Raw genomic sequence first — 22911 nt, forward strand, 5'->3', positions numbered from 1 at the left:
GGCCTCGGCCCCCCGCACCGCGCTCGCCCTCGCCCCGCTCCCCATTGTTCTCGGCGGCGGCGGCGGCGGCGCTGGCGCTGCCGCCCGCGCTGGTGTTACAGTCCCCGCTGCCAGGCATTCTCGCCATATTGCCGTCTCTCTGCCAGTCCTCGGGCAGGGCGCATGCGCTATATTGGACCGCAGCGCTGAGAGCTTTTGTGTTTAATGACCTTCAGCTACCGGGAGGCAAAGCCGGGCTCTTAAAGGAGCCGCGCTCCAATTGTCAGTTCGGAGCGCTGCTCCGGAGGGGCAGCGGCGCGCAGGGGATGGAGGGGTAGGGAGGCGGGGGTAAATTAGACAGGGAGAGCGTAAAGACCGAGGCTGGCTGGACCCTCTTCCTCCCCCACCTCTCTCCCGACTCCGAAGAAAACTTTGAAGGGAAAAAAAAGGAAAGGGAGGGAGAGCTGTCGGTGGGGGTGAAACACTCCCAACTTACCCTCTGGCGGAGTGGCGCGCGGGCCCGGGCGAGAGAGAGAGGGAGGGCCGGCGGGAGGGAGGGGCGGTCTCGCTTCTCTAAGTAATGCCCGAGGAGCAGTGCCCCTTCCACCGCCCCCTCATTGCCCCCCGGAGCCGGGGGTTCCGGGAGGCGGCAGCACCCGGTGGGCCGCGGATGCTACTTCGAGAAGCCTGTGTCTGGGGCCGCCCGGAGCGGAGCGGAGCAGGCAGGTTAATGAGTAGGGTGGAGGAGGCACGGCGGGGCCCCGCACCCTCTCTGCGCCCGCGGCCAGGGCGCAGCGGGCGAGGCTTGGGAGCGGGATGGGGCTGCCGGCAGCGGCGACTCCCCCACCTACTTGCTGGGGGCGAGGCGCGGGGCCCTGCGGCCAGCCGCAAGGCTCCCAGCTCCCTTTCTGACTCTTGCAAAGAAGCGAAACACGCCCCACGTCAGCCTCATCCCTTTCGACTTTTCCAACAGCCACTTTTAAGCTGTCATTAAAGACCGGGGGCGCTCCCCGTAGGTCTGGGGCAAGTCCGCGCCGGTCCAGCCAGCCTGGGGAAGGAGCGAGGAAGAAAGACTGGGAGGGGCGGGTGGGAGGGGAGACGCGGGAAGAGGCGCTGGGGGCCCCACGGACCCCTCCCCACCCGCCCAGGCCACCGCCCTCCTGCCTCGGAGCAAACTGACACAACTCCCTCCGGCGAGGCGCTCCACCTAGTTGGAGCGAGCAATGCCGGTCCCTAAGATCCGTCTGGTAGGAGGACGGAAAAAGTGAACTTGGGTCTCGGCCGCCCCCGCCGCCGCCACAATTCCGGCAATTGGGATCCCGAGCGTGCTCTAGTTCCAAGTTTGCCAACTGCCGTTCGTTTGCCCTCAGGGCTGCGCTGCCTTCGGCGCGCGGGGGCGGGCACCTCCGAAACTGGAAAGGCGGCCAAAGAGCTCGTCCGGGTCCCGCTTTCCCATCGGAGACACTGTCCCACTTCCAGCCAAAGGCCCGCCCCCGGCGCGCCCAGGCTCCGGGCACGTCCTCGTCACCGCCTCCGGGTCTCCCAGGGGCAGCGCCCCCAGAGCCTTCGGAGGCCTCGACTGATTTCTCTGGACGTACAGGCACGGCCACCTACGGAGTTCGCCCCGTATTCTAACTTTCTCCTCCTCGGGCAGCCTGAGGGTCTCCCCCCCGGCGCGCTAGTCAACTCCGAGTCCCACGGGCTAGGGGAACCTACGGAGTCAGGTACCAGCAGCGCGCGGCCCAAGCCGGCCAGCCTGTGAGGCTGCCTCGCCAGCTCCTCGAGAGCGTCCTCGGATTTCTTTCCGAGTCCGAGTTCTCAGCAGTTCCGCTGTGAGAGTCTTGTCATTGCCGGTCCCCCGAGGACCCCCTCTCCCCGGGGCCCTCTGTCTTGCTTTCAGGGCAGTTTATAATTTTGCGCATCAAAAGTAACCCATCTGTCCATTTGTAAGAAGGAAGGGAGGAAGGAAGGGAGGGAGGGAGAAGGGAGGGAGGGAGGGAAGACGACTAGGTCTCTGGGCCGCATGGGCGTCTAAGAGGGAGTTGACTATCTCCCCAGGGATGAGTCCTCGCCCTCCGTGTTCCTCCTCGGCCCTGGACGTTGCCGAGCTTTGGGGAAACCGCGCCAGGTGTGAACAAGTTAGAGCAAGTCCCTGCCTCGCGGGCCCTCTCCCGCTCATCGGGGAAACACACACACACACACACACACACACACACACACACACACACACACGCTCTCATCCGTCCTCCTCTCCGCAGAGAACCGTCTCGGGACGCGAGGAATCCGGAGGTGGCCTTCCTCGGGAATCTTCCCGGAGGTGCGGCCCGCTTTGTTCAAAATACATTGTCCCCCGGAAATGAGCCCAAGGCAGTAGGCAGCTAAGTTAGTCGCACACGCGGCCCCGCGCACACGAGTTGGCACACACCAGTAGCACCGGCTACTTCCGGAAGCCTCTTTGTCCCGGGATGTTCCCAGGTTTTTGGGCCGCCGGAACTGTCCGGCGGGGCATTTCAGCTGTTCTGAGAATTCAGGTGGGCGCCCGGGAAGTTACCTACCAGGGGCTGCTCCCCGGCGGCCCTCACCGCCAACGCAGTGAACCTAGGGGCCGCGTTGGCTCGGGGCTGCGCTCCCGGCTCGGCCTGGGGACTCGGATCCACATTCCAGTCCAGGAGCGGAGCCGCTTCCCAGGTCTCCCCCACTTCTGCAGGCGGCGGGGGTCCCCCGCTCCCTCCTCCCCGGTTCCCCTCCCTGTTGGGCGAGCTGCTTTGAATTGCTTGCAATTTGCCGAAGGCAGTGTGCTGGGTTGGACGCTCCGGGAAACAAAGCAACCAAAAACAGCTCCCAGTTGACGTCAACTTATTTCCAGGAAAGAAAATGGTTTTGTGCTCCCAGGACAAACCTCCCCCCCTTCCCCCTCAGGGCAGGTCTCTACTGGCAAAAGCCAGGGGGCGGGGTTGGGGAAAAGCAGAACCAAAAAACCCCAAGCACAAATAACTTTTTAACGGAGTTGGAAAAACAGCAGCTTCAGATGCTGCCTGGATATTTTGCCAACAACGGGCAGGACCCCCGCTAATACTAGATACGAAAAAACGCACCTTGGAAGTACGCCTTGACTGATTATCGGGCGACTGTGAATCTGCTTCGTGGCACCAGCTCCTGAAGCGCTACCAGAATTCTTTTCCCGTAATAATACTTCATCAAATATTGGAAAAGACCTCTTGAAGTTAGTACCTACAATATTTACCAGGAAGAACACCCAGGGAAACCAAGCAGTTATAAACCTGTTCACCTCCCCCCCCAAACACACACACACACCAACGCTCCCCACCCAAATGTTGCTTAATTTTCAAAACCCAATAACACAGAATTACAGTTGAGTTCATACAGGAGTTCATTTCCAGCTTTAATAAATGGTTCCTTAAAAACATCCTGTGGTTCCACACACTCAATTCCAAACTGACAGAATCAAAAGAGCTTTCTTCTAATTATTTTGGTAGACAGGCAATATTGGTTATCTTCTGCCTATCAGCCCAGCCTCGATTTCTCCACTTTGATTTTGCCTATCATGAAGTCCCTTTAGCTCACCACTTGAAACTGACAGCTGTCCCTCACTCCTTTGCAAGGACAGTTATTTCTTGTGTAGAATAGCTTCTGCACATATAAAACACATATCTTCTTTATATAAAAATGATCCCAGTACTGTATGGCACACTGATTGCAGTGGTGTAACTGTCAGAACTCTTTACTGTAAGCGACCCTAAGAGGTTTACAACTTCAACAATATGCTCCACAGTTTTTGTCTCTTTCATTATCATTATAAAGTACCATCCGTGCTTCTCCATTTCTAAGATTACTTGAAAGTAGTGACATGGTTATTTTGGAAGGAAAAACTCCAAATGTTTTTTCCTCATTTTATAACCCCCCTATTTACTCCCATTCAATTCACACTTTATGAAAGGTTACGCCATAAAGAAGCAGATTCATCTCTTCCTCCTCTTTCATGGCAGCCTTCTGACCTCATCTGTTATATAATCGATGTAGTTGCTTTTGATGTTTCCTCTCCTAAACCGATATACCTGTGTAGTTTAGGCTGGTGCCGAGGACGTGGTGAACACTCCAGTTGTTTTTCATGAATGAATGCATGAACAGGATCTGTGTTTAGTTAACCCCTATTTTAAGGAAGAAACATGTGGGGGAAAAATCAGAAATATCATGCATCTGAACTTCTATATTAAAAAAATTTCGTAGGATGAAAAGTAACTATAAGGCAACATTACTGTTTGCAATAATGTTTACAAGTTAAAATGAATGTAATGCCTGCTTTGCTTTAATATTTTCCTGCCATTAGTTCCCTCTCTAGAGGACCACATTATAGGAAGTTATTGGAAGAGCAAGGGACCAGGGAAGGGAGGTAGCTATGTATCAAGAGATGTGAGTTGGGGAGGATTTAGATGGATAAATTCAAGAAATCTTGTGGGCTCTTGAGGGCAGAGGCCAGAAAAAGCATTTAGTTCATCGTCTAAGTCATGTTTTAGTTCATCACTGTTTTTAGTTCGTCACTTTTAAGTCATGCTTTCTTGATTTGATTACTAAAAGATTCATAAAGAACTTTGGAGGTTAAATATGAATTCAAATTGAGGCTGTTTTGACATGTCTGTTTCAGAGTATTACTACTAAATTCTGTTGAATTTAATCGAAGATCGTCTTGAGTAATTTTTTTTTGAACTCAGATGAAAATAGAACCCATGTAATCTAACTCTATGAGGTGGAAGAAAACTCCATATGAGCAGAAACTATGTCTTATTTATCACTTCAACTCTGGTTCATTTCCAGTACAGTTCCTTCACATATTTTAGCAGAGTGGCAGGTACATAGTAGACACTCAATAAACATACAAATATTTATGTATGGGGAGAGAGCTAACCACCACAAAAGGTCACGGAGCAGAGTGCTTAAAAATTGCATCTTTGAGTTTGAATCCTAATTTGGCCTTTCCAGCTGCCCTCATTATTTTATTGTCTTGGATGATAATAATAATGACCCCTAACTCACAGGGTTGTTGCGGGAATTAAGTGGGTTAATATGAATAAACATAATACAGTGTCGGGAACATCGTAAACATTCAATTGCTAGCTCTTAGTTATTAAGACTCTAGTATCTTCCAGGCTGGATTATATACAAGAAAACCAAGTCCAGAAAGGCTCACAAAAGTTAAGCCACTTGCCCAAGGTCTCCCAGGCCTCCTTAGGGCAGGGAAGTTTGGCTCTGTAGCCCAAGCTTAGCGGGCCACATTCAGTTTCTAGAAGCCAAAGGATGAAAAAACTAAAACTAAAAATCTTCAAGGGAACAGTTTCCTACCATTAAAATACTTCTCTGTGTCATTTGATTTGGGAATCTTGGAAAGCTAGAACAGTACCAAGCCAAGTCCTTGGACTGTGAGCACAGCAGAAATAGCCTAAGAAGCTGTCACCCTTATCATTTGGCACCTAAAAAACTGGGATTATTTTTCTGGGCTATTGGAAGTAGAGACCCATTTGTGTCTTAGAAGAAATGATGGTGAAGATTTTAGAGGCAAAAGGAACGCCCACAAACTCAATCAGACTAGAAGTAGGTGTTTTCTGTTGAAACACCCTGGGCTGTCCTGCATAAATCTCCTGGGGGTAAGGAGGGCTTTACCTATTTTTATCTTTGATGTTTTGTCAGAAAACAGGTCAGAGTGAACTTACCACACAGATTGGCAGGAGTAGAACTTTTAGTTTCTAATTGCCACCTGGTAACTATAATTCTTGATATTTCCACCTAATAATCACCTACCAGTCTCCTACGCTGTTTGTAAAACGAATAATGTATGAGAGGAATGCAGTTTTCCATAAGAGAATCGTGTTTTTGTAGAGCTTAAAAGTGTGTTGTTATTTCTCTTTGTTATAATATTCTGACAATGAAACTCCTCTTGGCTAATAAAGAAGTCAAACGTAAAGGCTGTCAAAGTTAAGTCAAACATAAAATTAATAATGATAGTCATTTTTTTCTTTATCTTTTAGTCATATATATTTAAAGAGCATGTAGGGTTGAAGTGGATGTTAGTCCTAGTATTAAATAACATTTATTTCAATACCATTACAATACTAATTAAGGTGGAAAAGGAGATAAAGATATGTGTTAATGTCATGTAACTAATACATATATTTTACATAATGGAAGAGCTATTTACAGTTGTCTCAGAAGATGAAATATTCCTGAAACTATTAGCTACATGTCAAAAAAGTAACCTATTAAATTAGTAGAAGCAAAACAAAACAAACAACAAAAATGTCAAACATCACTCTATCCTCAAATGTTGGTATAAAAATGTTATTCTTATATATATTTATTGTCAATATCAGTTAAGATAGCCTTTTAAGAAAGCAAGTAGGCAACCTCTCAAAAGCCACAAAAATGTTCATATTCTATGACCCAGAAATTGCTTCTGGAATATTCATCTTCTTAAGAAATATGTAATTGTGTTTTGGTAAAGTTTGGTTTATTGCATCTGGACCACTCGGACAAATGAGTTTTGCAGTATACGTCATAAAGTGTGCTCTAGAACTACATTTCATTGTGTCTTGGGCACTGACCTTTGTTTATAGACATTTAGAATATTTGTTGAATGAACAACAAATATTCAACAGAATATTTGTTGAATGAAGGAAGGAAGAAGTTCAATTAGGGTAGAATCTTGTTTTCTCATGTTCTATAGCAATGCCAAGCACCCTTTGACAAATAACAGTAATGAAGGTGAAGATAAAGTATATGAACTAAAAGGGCAAAGCAAGATACATTTTTAAAGCTCATATTTCAATATCTTCATGACTTGGAGAAAGTTTAAGGACCAGATTTTAAAGCTCTAGATATCAGAAATTAGTATCTAGGTATGTCATGGCAATTCACAGGACGTGCTGAGGAGTAGGTATGTACCTGCCCCGTGGCTGTTTCTAAATGAACTAAAAAGGAAAAAAAAAAAATCCCCTTTTAAATACCCAGAAGCACTAACCCACATTTTGAACTAATTGACTTACTTTTTCTTAGGAAAGCTTAATTTAACCGATAGGGGCACATGGGTTTATCTGAATATTTAAAGAAGCCCTGGGATGGGTTTGTTCTAGTTCTTTAATTTGATGCTGGAAATCCAGGCTTTGAACCTGATGGAAGAAGACTGCCTTGGAGAGGGGTGAGGAAGCAGGAAACATTGTGACTTTACCCCTCTATTTTGGGATCTAAATTTGTAGAGCCAGGGCATGGGAGATACCAGGATAGAACTCATCATTCTTGGTGTTTACTCTCCCTACAATCTGTGCTTAGATTAGGATACCCCAGGGGTTACATGTTGTCACTACTCCAAATAAAAACAGACTCCTCTGACTGTGATGGCATCTGTTTGTTTCACTATCCTTTCTCTCTTTATGGCTCATTGTTACTTTCAAGTAAACAACAACAACACAGCAAAACTGTGGTTTATCATTCTTTCATGATTGTAAAAGCAGTGGGTCTTCATGTTCAGAAAGTCTAGAAATCTGGAAAAATGTATATGCACCCTATTTCGTTCTTGCTAAGGTTTAGAGAGTGCTCGCTGCAGGTCTGGTTTTTTATATTAAAACCCTCAAGTCATTCTCATGAATATGTGTGAGCGTTGTTCCCAATTTCCAGATGAGTAGAAACCCAGAGAGTTTCAATAACTTGCCCAACATCACACAGCTAATGGGGGTCAGACTTGAGCACACACACTTTCTTAATCCACCAGAACAGGTCCTTCAGTTCTGTTTTCCATTGCCCAGAAAAAAACACTCTTTTTAGTTGAGAATATTTCCATGAATTTGATCTTATGTGGTTTTCTGTTTAAGTACTACATATTTCAAAATCTGTAATTCAAAATATGTAATCAGTGGATTTTTGGCAAACTGCCAAGTACATGCTACGAGGCAGGATAAGCAGAAGATTCTCTAGGAAAATGACTGGCCTGACTGCAGGGAGGGGTGAACCTTCAGTAGGTCCCGGTGGTCAAGAGTTTTCCTTCTGCCTTATTTCTATCTGCCACAGAAAAAACACGTTAACTTCTTCTTTCTTTCTTCCCTTTCATTTTTGGCTGCGTTGGGCCCTCGTTCGTTGCTGCGTGCGGACTTTATCTAGTTGCAGCGAGTGGGGGCTGCTCTTCATTGTGGTGTGTGGGCTTCTCATTGCGGTGGCTTCTCTTGTTGCGGAGCACAGGCTCTAGGCATGCGGGCTTCAGTAGTTGTGGCTCGTGGGTTCTAGAGCGCAGGCTCAGTAGTTGTGGTGCACGGGCTTAGTTGCTCCGCGGCATGTGGGATCTTCCCGGACCAGGGCTGTAACCCGTGTCCCCTGCATTGGCAGGCGGATTCTTAACCACTGTGCCACCAGGGAACTCCCTAAAACATGTTAACTTATTCTTTATCCAACAGTGGGAAGCTGAGTTGGACTCAGAATTTGAGGATGAATCTCACTTCAGATATTTTTTTGCCATCCATATAGTAATACACATAGAACCTAGCTTTATTTTATTTTATTTTTATGTATTTTTTATTTCAAATTTATTTGTTTTTAACTTTTTATTTTATATTGGAGTATAGTTGATTAACCATGTTGTGTTAGTTTCAGGTGTACAGCAAAGTGATTCAGTTATACATATACATGTATCTATTCTTTTTCAAATTCTTTTTTCCTTTAGGTTACTACAGAATATTGAGCTTAGTTCCCTTTGCTATACAGTAGGTCCTTGTTGGTTATCTATTTTAATTATAGTAGTGTGTATATGTCATTCCCAAACTCCCAATAGAACCTAGCTTTAAATGATCACTGAACAGCCCAGGAAAATCTTTGCTCTGGCTACTGTTCCCAGTTCTGTGGGATTGTGGGCATTGTAAGACTTTTTGTGCCTTAGCACCATGCTTTAATGGCTCACATGCTTTCCAAACTCATTATTAATTTCGCTTTCCTAGAATTATTTGGCTTTTGAATTTAAAGCCTGAAGCAGTTCATGAACCTCAGAATGCATCAGAATCAGCCAGAATCACCTACGGAACTTTTTAAAAAATGCAGATTCTTGGTGCCAACTGCAGAGATTCTGATTTAGTAGGTCCAGGATACAGCCCAAGAAGGTATATTTTTAACACACAGCTCAGGTAATTCTAATACTAATCTGACCATGCTTTGAGAAACACGGCCTCAAAAGCTAATATAATTTAGCAAGCAATAACATAATTTCCTCTCTATAGCAATGATTACTAAATCATTTGGGGGCCATAATTCATTTGAAAATTGAATGGAAGTTATGAAACCTCTTTTTCAGAAGATGCACATTCACACTGAATTCTGCCTACCATTTCCGGGGGTGGGGTGGCATTGGGGACCACCTGCATTCTGAAAACGCTGTTGCGTGGTCTCCAGCACCATCTGAGTACTTTTCCTCCCCTGGTCAAAAGTATTCATGGCTCCTTTCTTACGTTAGTTTCAAGTCCAAATGCCCCATAGTCTTGCCCCAGGCTAATTTCCCAACGTTCTTCCTCACGTCTCCCTACGGTGAGTCCAGCCCTCTGTTGGGGAGGACTCCAGAGAGAACAGAGCTGGAGATGTGGCTGGGAGTCCTCAAGACATTGATCCTCAAAGTTGAGTGTGCATCCGAATCCCCCGGGCGGCTCGTTAAGACAGATGTCGGACCCCGCCCCCCATCCTTCCTGTGTGTCTGATGGAGCACGTCAAGGCTGGGACCCAGGAATGTGCACGCTCCCAGGTGCGCAGATGCGCTGGTTCCCGGACCCCACTTTGAGAACCACCGTCCTAGGAGAAGGTAGATCAACATTTCTAAAGGGAAGAATCAGCGCAGGAAGGGACGAAAGATGGGGTCAGAGGTTGAAGGCGTGGAACGTGGTGAGCATCCCTGAGCTGACTGGGCAGGATCCGGGGGGAGGGAACCTCTCATATGACTCCTATGATTGAGCCTATAATGGGAGAAACAGTTAGGAGGCTTGAACCAGCCCTAATTACCAGCTTCCTTTCCGACTGGGAAACTCCTCTTCTCATCCCCTCTGCTGATCTAAATTGTCTGGATTCTTTAAGGCCACCTCCAAATCCTCCTTCCTCAGGAAGCCTTCTTTCACCCTTGCAGCTTGAGGCCAGCTGTCCCTGCTTTTGACCCTCCTGGCTGAGCCCTTTTGTCAGTGCCACCCACAGGGGTATTGCTCTGCTTGTTGGCTCTGACTCGCAAGTTCTCAGGGTTGCATTTAGCTTTTCTTCCTTCTACTCTGATTTCTTGGGGTTTCTTCTCTTTGGCAGGCTTCACAATGCACAGTGATTATCAATGTTGGCTACACCTTAGAATCACCAGGGGCAGCTTTTAAAAAGTAATAACACCACTGAATTATCTGAGGGAGAAGGGTCAGCCCTCACCCACCACCGCCCTCCCAAGAACAGAGCAAATGTGCAAAATTCTAATAAGTGTTCAATTTAGGTCATGTGGGTGTTCAGGTTCTCTACTCTTGTGTATGTGGAACATTTTCTCAGTGAAAACATATGTATCAATGCCAGGTCCTCGTCCCTCCTGCCCACCGCACTGACCCATGAAAATAAAAACACCTGCAGTCAGGTCTGAGGTCCCTTGAGCCCCTTGTAGACTCTGGTTTTCTGTCTTCAAATGACTTCTTTTTACCCTTCTTTAGGCCTCTCCTAAACTGAGGTGGTTCTTGCCATTGAGCGTGTGTTAGAATCATCTAGAAAACTGGCAAAAAAATTTACTAATACCTAGATCTTTTACTAGAGAATCTGATTGACTTGGTCTGGGAAGTGGTCTGGGCATGGGGAATTTTCACAGCTTTCCAAGTGATTTACATTAATGTAAATTGTAATGCTAAGATTGAGACTCACTGACCTAGACTGGGAGACCCATGCATACATGTCCATTCGGAGGCCCTTAATATGAAGTCTTGGGAATCCTGGGTGGTCTTCAGGTGGTCTGTGAACTCATATGAATTGTATGCAAAATGTTCTGTATATGTACATCTGTGTATTTTCCTACAACAAGGATTCATAGCTTTCAGCAGAATCTAAAGGGGTTTATGATTCAAAATAGTTGAAGAAACATTCATATGGATGTGGAGAAATAAGCACATGCATGCTCTGTTGCTAGAAGTATAAACTGGTACAGTGTCTTTTGAGGACAATTTGGCAGTAGCTATCAGCATGCAAAATGCACATCCCTTTCAACCTAGCAATTCATTTCTAGGAATCTAGGCTGCACACAAAGAAAAATGTACAAGGATGTTCTTGAAGCATTGTTTGTAAAAAAGACTCATCAGATACAATCTAACTCTAGAGGTGGATGGTGAATAAAAAAAGTTATGTCTCATCTATTCAACAGAATACTAGCTGTAGATATAATGAATAACATAGATTTGTAGGTGCTGAGTGGAAGGATCTCCAAGACATTTTATTAAACAAGAACATTAATGTAAATTATGAGTTCATTTGTTGCAAAAACTGAACTAAAATGTTATATGCACATTTTACGAATGTACCTAACAAGCCTAAAACCAAAATAATGATCTTCTTACTAGATGTTTCAGTGACACTGCTTGCCATACCCCAGACCTTTCTAAAGGATGCTGCTTTGCTCACAGCCTCTGATGAAGGGACAGATTTGTCAAGCCAAGTATTCATTCTGTCACGTGACCAACAGCCTTAACAGATTGGATCAAGGATAGGTCCCTGTACAACCAACCCCTAAGCTACCTAGAAGCCAGCATTGAAACTCCTGAGCCAAACTATCTCTCTATCTCTCTAGGAATTATGATGAGAGTAAGTCAGCCAGCAGGGAGAAGACAGACCATTGAGGCAGCCCAGTCCTGCCCGTGGAGTGAGCATCTGCTGAGAGCCCCGGAACTGCTCTGTCTCCAGACTCCAGGAGGGTCACCCTCCTGGAATCCTGACCTTGGGTTTCAATGAACTTCCATTTCCATTACAAGCACACTACATCCCTATACAGTTCATCACCCCTGACTTAATTTCTCGTGCTTACAACCAAGAAATCCTATCTACACCTTCACCCTCTGCCCAGGTCCAGCTCCCAAACCTCAGACTCAGAAAGTCACCACAATTCATCCTCTATCCAAGATTGCAACCTAGACCACATCCCTTCCCCCTCTTCCTCCTTTGTGCTCTTTCTCACTCTCCACTTCCGGCGAAGCACCAAGACCTGCTAATTCTAAGTCACCATTTGCTTTAAATCCATCTTCATCCAAGTGTGGATTAACTGTCTTTCCCTCTATATCAGTCAGTTCAGGCTGCCATAACAAAATACCACAGACCAAGTGTGGATTAAACAACAGAAATTAATTTTCTCACAGTCCTGGAGGCTAGAAGTCCAAGATCAAGGTGCCATCAGGGTTGGTTTCTGGTGAGACCTCTCCTCCAGGCTTGTAGACTGCCGCCTTCTCGCTGCGTCCTCAGCTGGCTGCTTCTCTGTGCATGTGTGGAGAGAGAGAGAGATGGAAATCTCTGGTGTCTCTCTCCCTCTTCTTACAGGGACATCAGTCCTATTGGATTAGGGCTCCACCCTTATGACCTCATGTAACTTAATTACCTCCTTAAAGCCCCTATCTCCAAATACAGCCACACTGGGAATTAGGGCTTCAACATATGGCTTTGGGGGGCACACAATTCAGTCCATAATACCTTGCAAACCTGCTCTTCCTTATATTTCTTGTCTCTGCAGTGCACCCAAGCTACGAACCCAGCGATCACCGTCACTCTTCCCTCGTGTTATCCGTCTCATTCAGCCCTGCTCTGCAGTTCCAATGCCTTCACCCTGATCCAGGCATCTCCTCCACAGTTCTGTGATTTAGGGAACAGAGTAGAAGCCAAGACTGAGGCAGTGCCAACCACGGAAGAGGGAGCAGCCTCCACGGGAGTCTAGGCTGGGGTTAGTGCCTTGTCCTTAGATGTCCACGGGATACCTTTATATCCTTTAACTTGGCTTATTTGCGTAAGCTTCTCTTCCTTGAAAACCAACAAATGTGAGTGGTCCCCCATTCCCCAATACCTGCCTCCACGCTCCACCTACCAGGAAGTAATTTTTTTTTTTGCGGTACACGGGCCTCTCACTGTTGTGGCCTCTCCCGTTGCGGAGCACAGGCTGTGGACGCACAGGCTCAGCGGCCATGGCTCACAGACCCAGCCACTCCGCGGCATGTGGGATCCTCCCGGACCGGGGCACGAACCCGCGTCCCCTGCATCAGCAGGCAGACTCTCAACCACTGCGCCACCAGGGAAGCCCAGGAAGTAATTTTTTGAACACACGCTTGTGTCTCCTCCCGCATACCTTAGCTCCTCCTCCCTTGGCCTCATGTCTCTTTCATCCCCTCCACCAGTGGCTGAACTCCCAGAGATCTTTTGGGAATGATTTCACATGTTGCCCCCTCTTGGAAGCCTGCTCTGACTCAGCAGGCTTGGGTTTTCTTTCTCTGTATCAAGAGAGTGTAGTGTGGGTGTGAAGTGCTTGGGCTCTGGTGCCAAACGACTCAGATCAGATTCTGGCTCTGCTGCTTACCTGTTATGTGATCTTGGGCAAAATTCTTCACCGTTCTATGCCTGTGTCTTTGTTTGCAGAATGGAGGGTTGTTGTGACAATTACATGAGTTTATATGGGCAAAGTGCTCAGAACAGTGGCTGGTACACTGTAAGTGCTTAATAAATGTGAGTGTTGATGGTGACCCTACGCAGGACCTATGGCCCCGTCTACTGAATGGCGAGCCTTCCCGTCCCAACTCAAGTCCTCCCAGGCACCTTCTCTGACTCCCTACGCTTCCTGGTATCTTGGGCAGACCTGTGGTTTAGCAGTTGCATGTATTATAATTGCTATTCTCTCCTTAATCAGACTCCTTGCCTTCATTAAAAGAAAGGAGCTTGATTCTTTTATTTTTAACTCACTTTGCTTGGCATAGTTATGGCACATAGAAGATATTCAATAGATGTCTGTTGCATGTATTATAATGAATTTAATATAATATGAATTTACTTGCCTGCATCACCCATTAGTCTGTGAGCTCCTTGCACCCATTTTACTCTTTGAATAAGAAGGGGTGGTGAGGCATAGGTTAGAGTGAGTGTGGACTCAGAGCTAGACAGCCCACTTTAAATCATGGCTGCGTCACTTCCGAGCTGTGTAACCTTGAACAACTCACTTTTCCAGTCTCATTCCAATTAACGTTACCCACATGCACAGCCTGGGCTCTAGCTCAGTGCACGGTGCCTAGCTCTGGGCCTTTGTGCAACTCTGCTCTGCCTAGGATGCCTTTCCCTCATACTTGACACGTTCCCACTGATCTGTACTTATCTGACCCAACTCAGGTCTTAGAGGCTTTTATGAAGCCATCTCTGATCTTTGTTCTATGCTGATACTTGCATATTATTTTATTGTCAGAGTAATATCACCACAGAGAGGCTCCAGTGTGCCTATATGTGTGTGTATTTTTTAAGAACAGTCTTAACACGGTCATAGACTATATAATATCGATTCAGAACAAGCCAAAAGGCAACATCACAGAACATAAAAAGGAAAAAGAGGGCTTCCCTGGTGGCGCAATGGTTGAGAGTCCACCTGCTGATGCAGGGGACACGGGTTCGTGCCCCGGTCTGGGCAGATCCCACATGCCGTGGAGCGGCTGGGCCCATGAGCCATGGCCGCTGAGCCTGCGCGTCTGGAGCCTGTGCGTCCGGAGCCTGTGCTCTGCAACGGGAGAGGCCACAACAGTGAGAGGCCCGTGTAGCGCAAAAAAAAAAAAAAAAAAAGGAGAAAGAGATACTTGTAACTGTATCCTAGAATGATATGCTAATGAGAGTCAGATCTGCTAAAAAAGTGAGACCAATTTTCGTGAAAGAGTAGCTATTTGGGGAGTAGATAAGAGGAAAAGAGGTGAAGAATTCATTAATCTTGGTCCGATCCTTTGAAGATGAAGACTGCCAGGTGAGGGTGCTAAGTATCAGTTTACTATGTAATTAGCCATCAGATCTGTTCCAGATCACTCCATCTCTGGCAGACTCTCACTTTATTTCTGCAGACAATTGAACTCTTTCATTCATAACCTTTCCCTTCATATGAACATGGTTCTAAGGGGACCCATCAAAGGGCTTGGAGATCATCAGCTGAATCAGGTTGCCTCTATATATTATGTTATGGAAATGAAATCTTTATCTTCCATTCTGTTTTTAAAACAGGAGGAAGCAGTTCCCTCTCTGAATATGGAGCAAGGCTTCTCAGAATATACTCAGGACCTTAGGTCCCTGAGAAATACAGAAAGCCCAACAAGAATGTCTAAAAGTACATTAAAGTTGGTCATTTCCATCTGCAAGAACAAGTTGCACTCCTTTTTCCAGTGACTTTCATTTTGTGGGCATTGGTTTGATTCTTCTGAGTCCCAGCTTACTTTTTTGAATAAATTAGACTATCTTTAATTCGCTGCTTGATGCTTTTGTGGGGGTGAGCATTCTTTGTTTCCAGAACTTCTTCCCTGTGGGATGTTAAGTGTTAGTGCCAATTTTTTTTTTTTTTTCCAAAAGAAAATGGAAGAGTCAGGTTTAGCACTGAGGATTAACTCAGCAGTGGTGGCTAAACCCTTTGAAATCATTAGATGAAAGGCAAAATTAGATCTGCACTGAGTATACATGTCATTGCTGTTTTTGTTATTATTGTGGGAATTTGCCATTTAAAGAGTATTTTATTACTGAATAATTTTCTCTCCCGATTTCTGACATCTGAAGTTCTATTTAGGAAAAATAAGTTTCTTTCACAAGTATTCTTTGCATTTTGTACCCAAAATAGCTTTTTATCTTAGTAGTGTATGAACCCTATGGGATACAGTCTGTTTCTTCATTTCCTACCCAGTGCCTAACATAAAACCAAGCACATAGTAGGGACCTACAACCACTGGTTGAACTGAATTGAATCTGAATGACTTGCCATTTTGAAATGTGATCAAATAGCTGTAATTAAATATTGTTTCCTCTTCCATTAAGTCAACTCAGAAGTTTGGCATTTTAAACCATCTTTCTTCCTGAAATTCCAATTTTCAAGCTTGCATACACTGTCCAAGGATCCCAGCGCTATATCTATGGCCTGGGTAGGGAAGTAGGAAGCCAGATTCCACTAGGACAGCTGCATCTGCCCAGTCTCCTGCCCTGAGTTTTCTCCCTGGCTGCACTTCCAATCCTCCTCCCCGCCCACCCAGGTCCACACCTGCACTACAGAGGCACCAGACCAGTTCCACCGAGCTCCTTCTGGCTGTTCTAAAACAAACCAACAAAAGCTTGCCACTGCGGGTGAACTGCCGGTGCACTGCCGCACTCTGAGTTGGTTAACAATTCACTGAGAAAGACAGCTCTGAAATTGCTCCTGCCTACAGAGGGTGACAGTGGGTATCTGTAGAGATTTCCAACTTGAGGAATCTGCTGGGGAGGTCTGAATTTGCATTTGGGGGAGGGAGCTTGTTCGTGGAGCGTCTGCAGGAACATTTTGCTGGAGCAGCCTCTGTGCCGAGATCCACAAGGCTGGCACCTGGGGGTTCACCTGGACTCTACAGGCTCTGTGGTCTGCTTCCAAAGTCACAGCCCACACAGCTGCCATTGCCCGTGGTGGCTTGCAGAATCTTAGACAATAATCCCCAAGTGCTGTTTTGGAAGCAATATCTTGAAGGGGAGATGGTAGGGCTGTGACCAAGCCATCTGTTCCTTTCCACCCAGGAATCTGTGCCCCTGTGTCCTCGGGCTGGTCAGGCAACAGCTTAGAGGTTGGTGCCACAAAGGGCCACTTCCTGAGGCAAAAGATCAAGGAAACATTTTCCCTGCTGCAGGAGGCCCTCTGGGAGCCAGGGAAGAAGGGGAATGACTCAGAGGGTCTCCTGCAAACCCACTGCCTCCCAGTGGAGTTCAAATGCTGTTGAGGTTTCCCTTGACACTAGTTGCCTAGTAGTCCACAAACTGTTTTTACAAAAGATGTATCCAAACATCAGTGTCTCTAGAATTGGATGGTTTCTGCTCATCTCTATGTAAGGATAAGAAATGTCCAGGCATTTCTCATTGTTTCAAGAAAGGAGTTACTAATTCTAAAACGTGGAAATTGGAAATTTGTTTACATACAAGTTACAGAACTACAACCCTGGAATCTATTTGCAATTCCAGCGTGCTTTCTTGAGAGTAAGGGGGTAGAGGCATTGTTATAAGGCCAAAGAAAGACTTGTCTTAGGGGTGATGAGAGGGAACTGCTGTTGTTTTAGAGACACAGATCTAGTACTTCTCCGTTTAAAATACCCATCATATCGGGCAACATAGCGGAAGGGGTACAAACTTCCAGTTATAAAATAAATAAGTCACGGGGATGTAATGTATAGCATAAAGAGTAGAGTCAATAATGTTGTCATAACTTTGTATGGTGACAGATGGTAACTAGACTTCTTATGGTGATCATTCTGTAATGTATGAAAATACCAAATCAGTATATTGTACACCTGAAACTAATATAATATTGTGTGTCAATTATAATTTTTTAAAAAATCCATAGCAAATAGGAATTGAATACACACGTTGAAGATGATGATTAAGATTTCATCTAATCTATGTAAAAGAGCAGTTGTCTCTGTGTGTGTGTGTGTGTTACGGCCCCATGAGAAGAAAACCAACAATGAAGTGATATCTTTTCAGAAACATATTGTTTATGAAATCAAAATCAAGATAACCAAGGCCTTACTTTCTTAAACATTTGTAGGATTTTAAGTTAGAATATTTTAGATCGTTTTCTTCTCTGACCACTTGAAATTTCATTCTGTATCTGTTTCCTCTCTACTTAATAAGGCATGATTAACAGATTCCAAAAGGTGGTGCTAAATGAAACCCCAAATACAGCAGAAGTAATATAAGTAGAATTATCAAGGGGGAAAGAGTAGAGAAGTTAACAATATAAATGAACCAGCTCATGCGTTTTTAAATGATTTTTTTTCCTTCAAAGTAAAAAAAAAAAAAAGAGGTAGGTAGGTAGGGTGTAAAGGCAGTCCATTTGTATAATCATTCCATCTAAAACCATTACACCATAGAATAATACAAGTAAAAAATAGAGTAGTTAACAGGATCCACTGAGAGTTTAACCAAGGCCAACACTGGGTTTGCTCCCTATTAATTTGTAACTAATTTGCTGCTACTGATATACTTTTGAGACTGAGCTCAATAGAATGGACGCTGAACCCTGGGAGCCCAGCAAACGGCCCTGCTATCTTCTTGTGCTAAAGGGGCCTTTGTTAGTACTGTTGAAAAACCAAAAGTTGCATTCCAAATGTATCTTCTTTGTGAAAATACCAGTGTTATTTTTCTTTTCGACATAAAAATTTGCTTTGGGTTGGGGGGAAGGGAGAGGAATTACTGTTTAACATTTAAAAAAGGCAATTAGCCTGTTCATTGATCCCACCTCCGTTGCATAAACAGCATTTTATCATACCGACTAGACAGAGCTGAGGCACCTTTAATAATGTGTCATTGATCTTTGTCTGATATGTTAGAGTTTACAAAGCACTTTCATATGTTTTTTCTCATCTCAACTTCACAACAAAGAATGGAATGCTTTTGGGCTTCCCTGGTGGCGCAGTGGTTGAGAGTCCGCCTGCCGCTTCAGGGGACACGGGTTCGTGCCCCGGTCCGGGAAGATCCCACATGCCGTGGAGTGGCTGGGCCCGTGAGCCATGGCCACTGAGCCTGCGCGCCTGGAGCCTGTGCTCCGCAATGGGAGAGGCCACAAGAGTGAGAGGCCCGCGTACCGCAAAAAAAAAAAAAAAAAAAAAAAAAAAGAATGGAGTGTTTTTTTTTTTTTTTTAGTTTTTTGGTTTTTTGGGGGGCCATGCCCCGGGGCATGTGGGATCTTAGTTTCCGGACCAGGGATCAAACCTGTGCTCCCTGCAGTGGAAGCACAGAGTTCCAACCACTGGACCGCCAGGGAAATCCCAAGGAGTGCTATTGTTATTCCCCACTTGACATAGAAGAAAACGGAGGCAGAGAGCATTTAAATAGTTTGCCCCCAAATTATTTAACCCAGGTATTAAGATGCAGTGGCCCCAGTACTTCGATCCCAAATCCTGTATCCCTTCACTACTACAGCTACCACCTAAAAAAATTTCAGCATCCCGTGGGCTCTGAGAAATAAGCTTAGTGCTTTGAGCAGAGCTTCACTCAGTGATAAAACCCACTCAAGATCTCTTTCTTCTTGACAATTCACAGCTCAAATGTCAGGGAAAAGGAACACTTCCTACCCCTCTCGCCTTTCTCCCGCCCCCGACAGCACTCTTCTCTTCAATTTAGGCTGTCAGATTCTTCTTGCAAAGCATTTGGGACTCCAATCAGGGAGGAGAGGGCACTTTGCCTTGATTCCCATGGCAATGGCAACTAAACTTGCATTCATTGTTGAGGGGGAAGTAAGGACACAGATTATTCACAAAGAACAGAAAATTCCCGACTCACCTCCGGTTATGAAATAATTCCTCTAACTGGATCTCAACCCTCTCCTGGCTCAGACCTGAAATCACCTATTGGAACTTAGTTTTGGACAGAAAGACACATAGCTTATAAAGTTATTCACTCACAAATAACTGAGTAATATATTGACTGAGAAACTAAATTCATTAGATATTAGCAGTCAATTAAGGAAAAGATCATGGAGATTTGGCACCAAGGTCAACCAAAGTCACGTGCAAGTTAAAATTATGGGAGAAGCCAAGGGCCCATGAGTCAGAACAGACAATCCATGTGCAGTGAGAATTTTTTTTTTCAAGATTTTTTTCGATGTGGACCATTTTTTAAAAGTCCTTATTGAATTTGTTACAATATTGTTTCTGTTTTATGTTTTGGTTTTTGGCCACAAGGCATGTGGGATCTTAGCTCCCCAACCAGGGATTGAACCCGCACCCCCTGCATTGGAAGGCGGAGTCTTAACCACTGGACCACCAGGCAAGTCCCTGTGTAGTGAGAATTTAACTTCTCTGAAACCAAAGATCCTTGACAACAATACTGAGAAAAGACATATTAGTAAAATCACTGACCCACAATACCAATCAGGCTGTACTCACATGCTAGGTAGTAAAGCAACTCAGTTCCAAATAGGGTGAACTAAATACACTTTTGAATAACCCGGAAGGGCTTCATGGAGGCGGGGAGGGCTTTGTGTTACTCTTCCAGGAAGTGTTTGCTAAGGTCATTGTAGATCTCATACTAGGGAGTGACACAAAGAAAGCTGTGTTCCGGGAGTATTAATTTTGTAGGAATGTGCAGAGAAATTTGGAGGAGAAAGATGCTTAGGAGAAGCAGAGATGAGGAAGGGCAAAATCTGAGGAACATTGCAAGGAGCAGCTTCTAGAACAGACGATAGATTAGAAGGAATCCAGTGAGGACATCTTCGTCAGGGGAGCTGGGCTGTAGCATGAGCGCTTCTCCCTATTTATGATGTGACCTCTGACTTCGGGCAAATAATCAAGCCTTTCTGGACTTCATCTGAAAATGACTAAGTTGCCTTCTTTCTCTAACAAGAAAGAATTCTATGATTCTGGTGATTCACACCTTGCAGACAGGGAAAATGGTGCTTCACTTGACTGAAATGAGGAAATTCGAAAAAAAGCTTCTCACCAAGGGGACTGTATAACTCCATTCTGTCTAAGAATGTTCTAGTCTTACTAAGATTATAACTCTCAATTACATTCTGAGGATACCCTGTAGGCTCTGAGCATATCGTTCCATTACTCTGTGGGGATGGCCCAGTCATTGGTAGCTCCTTCCTCTGTCAGGATGTCTTAATCGTCCTCTGAGTAATTCCATTACCTGCGAAGATGTCCAGTCATACTCTGGGTATAAGTCCATTACGCTCTGAGTGGGCTCCAGGCACTACCATGGCTCAAAGGATATTTTTGCCAGATGAAATTTCCAAATTCTTTGCTTCTATTGCTACTAATCATAAACTATTTTTACTGTTGAATATCCATTGCATCTAAAATTCCCTGGCTTTCCTTTATAGAATGTAGGGGCTCGACAGTAAATTTTCAAGTAACCACTGAATATGAAAAAAAAAATTCTTTCTCTCACTGGTTGGTGGGCAGGGACGGAGTCCCATTCATTTGTGCAGTAACAGGAATGAATGTTGTTGAAGGGAGGAATAAATAAATGAGTGACAGAGATCCGATATTCCAAACTTTGGGAAAACTGGCATAGCCTTAACAAAAAGAGGAGACACAATCAAGAACACTCCATGTTGCTGTTTTAAAAAATGCCCACATCTGAATGAAAAAGTTAACGTTATATATATTGGTATTGTGGAATCATTTATGGTGATCATGCGTATTAACAGGCAGTCATAATATATCCCAGAAAAAATCACAGGATAGCAAATGTAAGCTTAGCTAAAACGTACCTACATATATAATGTTCCATATTGTCTTTTTTTTTTAAATAAAGGGCATAAAATGTTTGATGTAGTAGCCAAGAAGAACAAATTAACTCACTGAGTGAGTTTACACTGAATGCAAAATAGTAGATGGTACTTAATTCTGCAACCATTTAAAAAAATCGAACCTCATGCTAGTGGTAAGGTTTTTTATTCTTAGCTGGTGCCATTAAAGAATGACAAATGAGATTTCTCTCTGTGTGAGAAAATTATCTCAGGTAATTCAAAGAGAGTGAAGTCACAGGCATGGTACAAACCAGTGCATGAGTCAGATTACACCAAGTTCTTTTTATTGGTTCTGGGTGGTAATTTATTAGAGCCAGAGTTATCAGAGGGCCTACGGGATGTCATATCAGGATGACTGTGGCAGTACGGTGCTGTTAAAACTGATCAGGGGACTTCCCTGGAGGTCCAGTGGTTAAGACTCAGCACTCCCATTGCAAGGGGTGTCGGTTCGATCCCTGGTCTGGGAACCACATGCTGCAAGGCGTGGCCAAAAAAAAAAAAACAACAACAAACAAACTGATCAGTGTGCGGGGTCACAACACAAGGAAGGCGGGAACTGCGAAGTGGGATGCGGATTGATACTGATGAGCCTTTTGGGTTAGGGCTGCCAAACACTCCAGTTTTCTTCTCTTTAAAATGTCTTTCAGTCAGCCACACTGCAATTGTTTATTCAGGAATGGTTCAGTATGCTGGAAAACCCCGAGGTACTAAATAAAGTAGACCACAGTCTAGGCAAGGAGCTCCCATTTTTGTTGATTAAATTCAATTTCAAGATGGTTGTCATTTCAGATCATATCAGGCTAGTGTAGGAATTGAAACAATACTGGAAAAGCTCAAGTAAACAAAGGCTCTCCTCAAAATGGCTTAGCTTTGGAGGAAATAATTTTATTTTATCTTAAGCATGTTACTAAGTTGAAGGTTGATTTTCTAAGATACGGATCATGCAAATGTACTGTTAGCTGATGCATAGATACTGGTAGTTCTAACCCTATCAGACTCAATGCCTCCTTTCCGTAACAAATATCTTGTACCTCCTCCTTACTGTCCTGCTGCAACACAAGTCATAGATACTATAACCTATCTACACACAGACTCTGAAAAATTATACTGTGAGTACTAGAGTAGTCAAATTCATAGAGTCAGAGAGTAGAATGGTAGTTGCCAGAGGGGTAGGGGAAGGAGGGGAAGGAGAGTTATTTAATGGGTACAGAGTTTCAGTTTTGCAAACGAAAGGAGTTTCATGGATGGATGGTGGTGATGGTTGCACAATAATGTGAGTGTATTTAATATCACTGAACTGTATACTTAAACGTAGCTAAGATGGTAAATGTCTTTTACCACAATTTAAAAAAAATCATTATGTTGACCTACCTGTAATGTACAAGAGAAATAAAGGGAAAGTAATTCTTTTTGAAATTATA

General features: G+C 44.7%; 1 protein-coding gene across 3 annotated transcripts in view; it reads right to left on the reverse strand.

Moving 5' to 3' along the window:
- Nucleotides 1-638, reverse strand: part of KCTD1 (potassium channel tetramerization domain containing 1) — a 90878-nt gene extending 90240 nt beyond the window's left edge. For 2 of the 3 annotated variants that reach the window (XM_081251852.1, XM_081251850.1), the window contains exon 1: nucleotides 476-550. The gene's annotated coding sequence lies outside the window, so the exon portion shown is untranslated. Of the gene's footprint in view, nucleotides 1-475 lie in introns of all 3 variants that reach the window. The other variant, XM_081251853.1, reaches the window with a different exon arrangement.
- Between the last annotated feature and the right edge of the window lie 22273 nt (nucleotides 639-22911).

The sequence above is a fragment of the Mesoplodon bidens genome, assembly GCF_964165515.1.
Source record: "Mesoplodon bidens genome assembly, chromosome: 13".
Lineage (NCBI taxonomy): Eukaryota > Metazoa > Chordata > Mammalia > Artiodactyla > Ziphiidae > Mesoplodon > Mesoplodon bidens.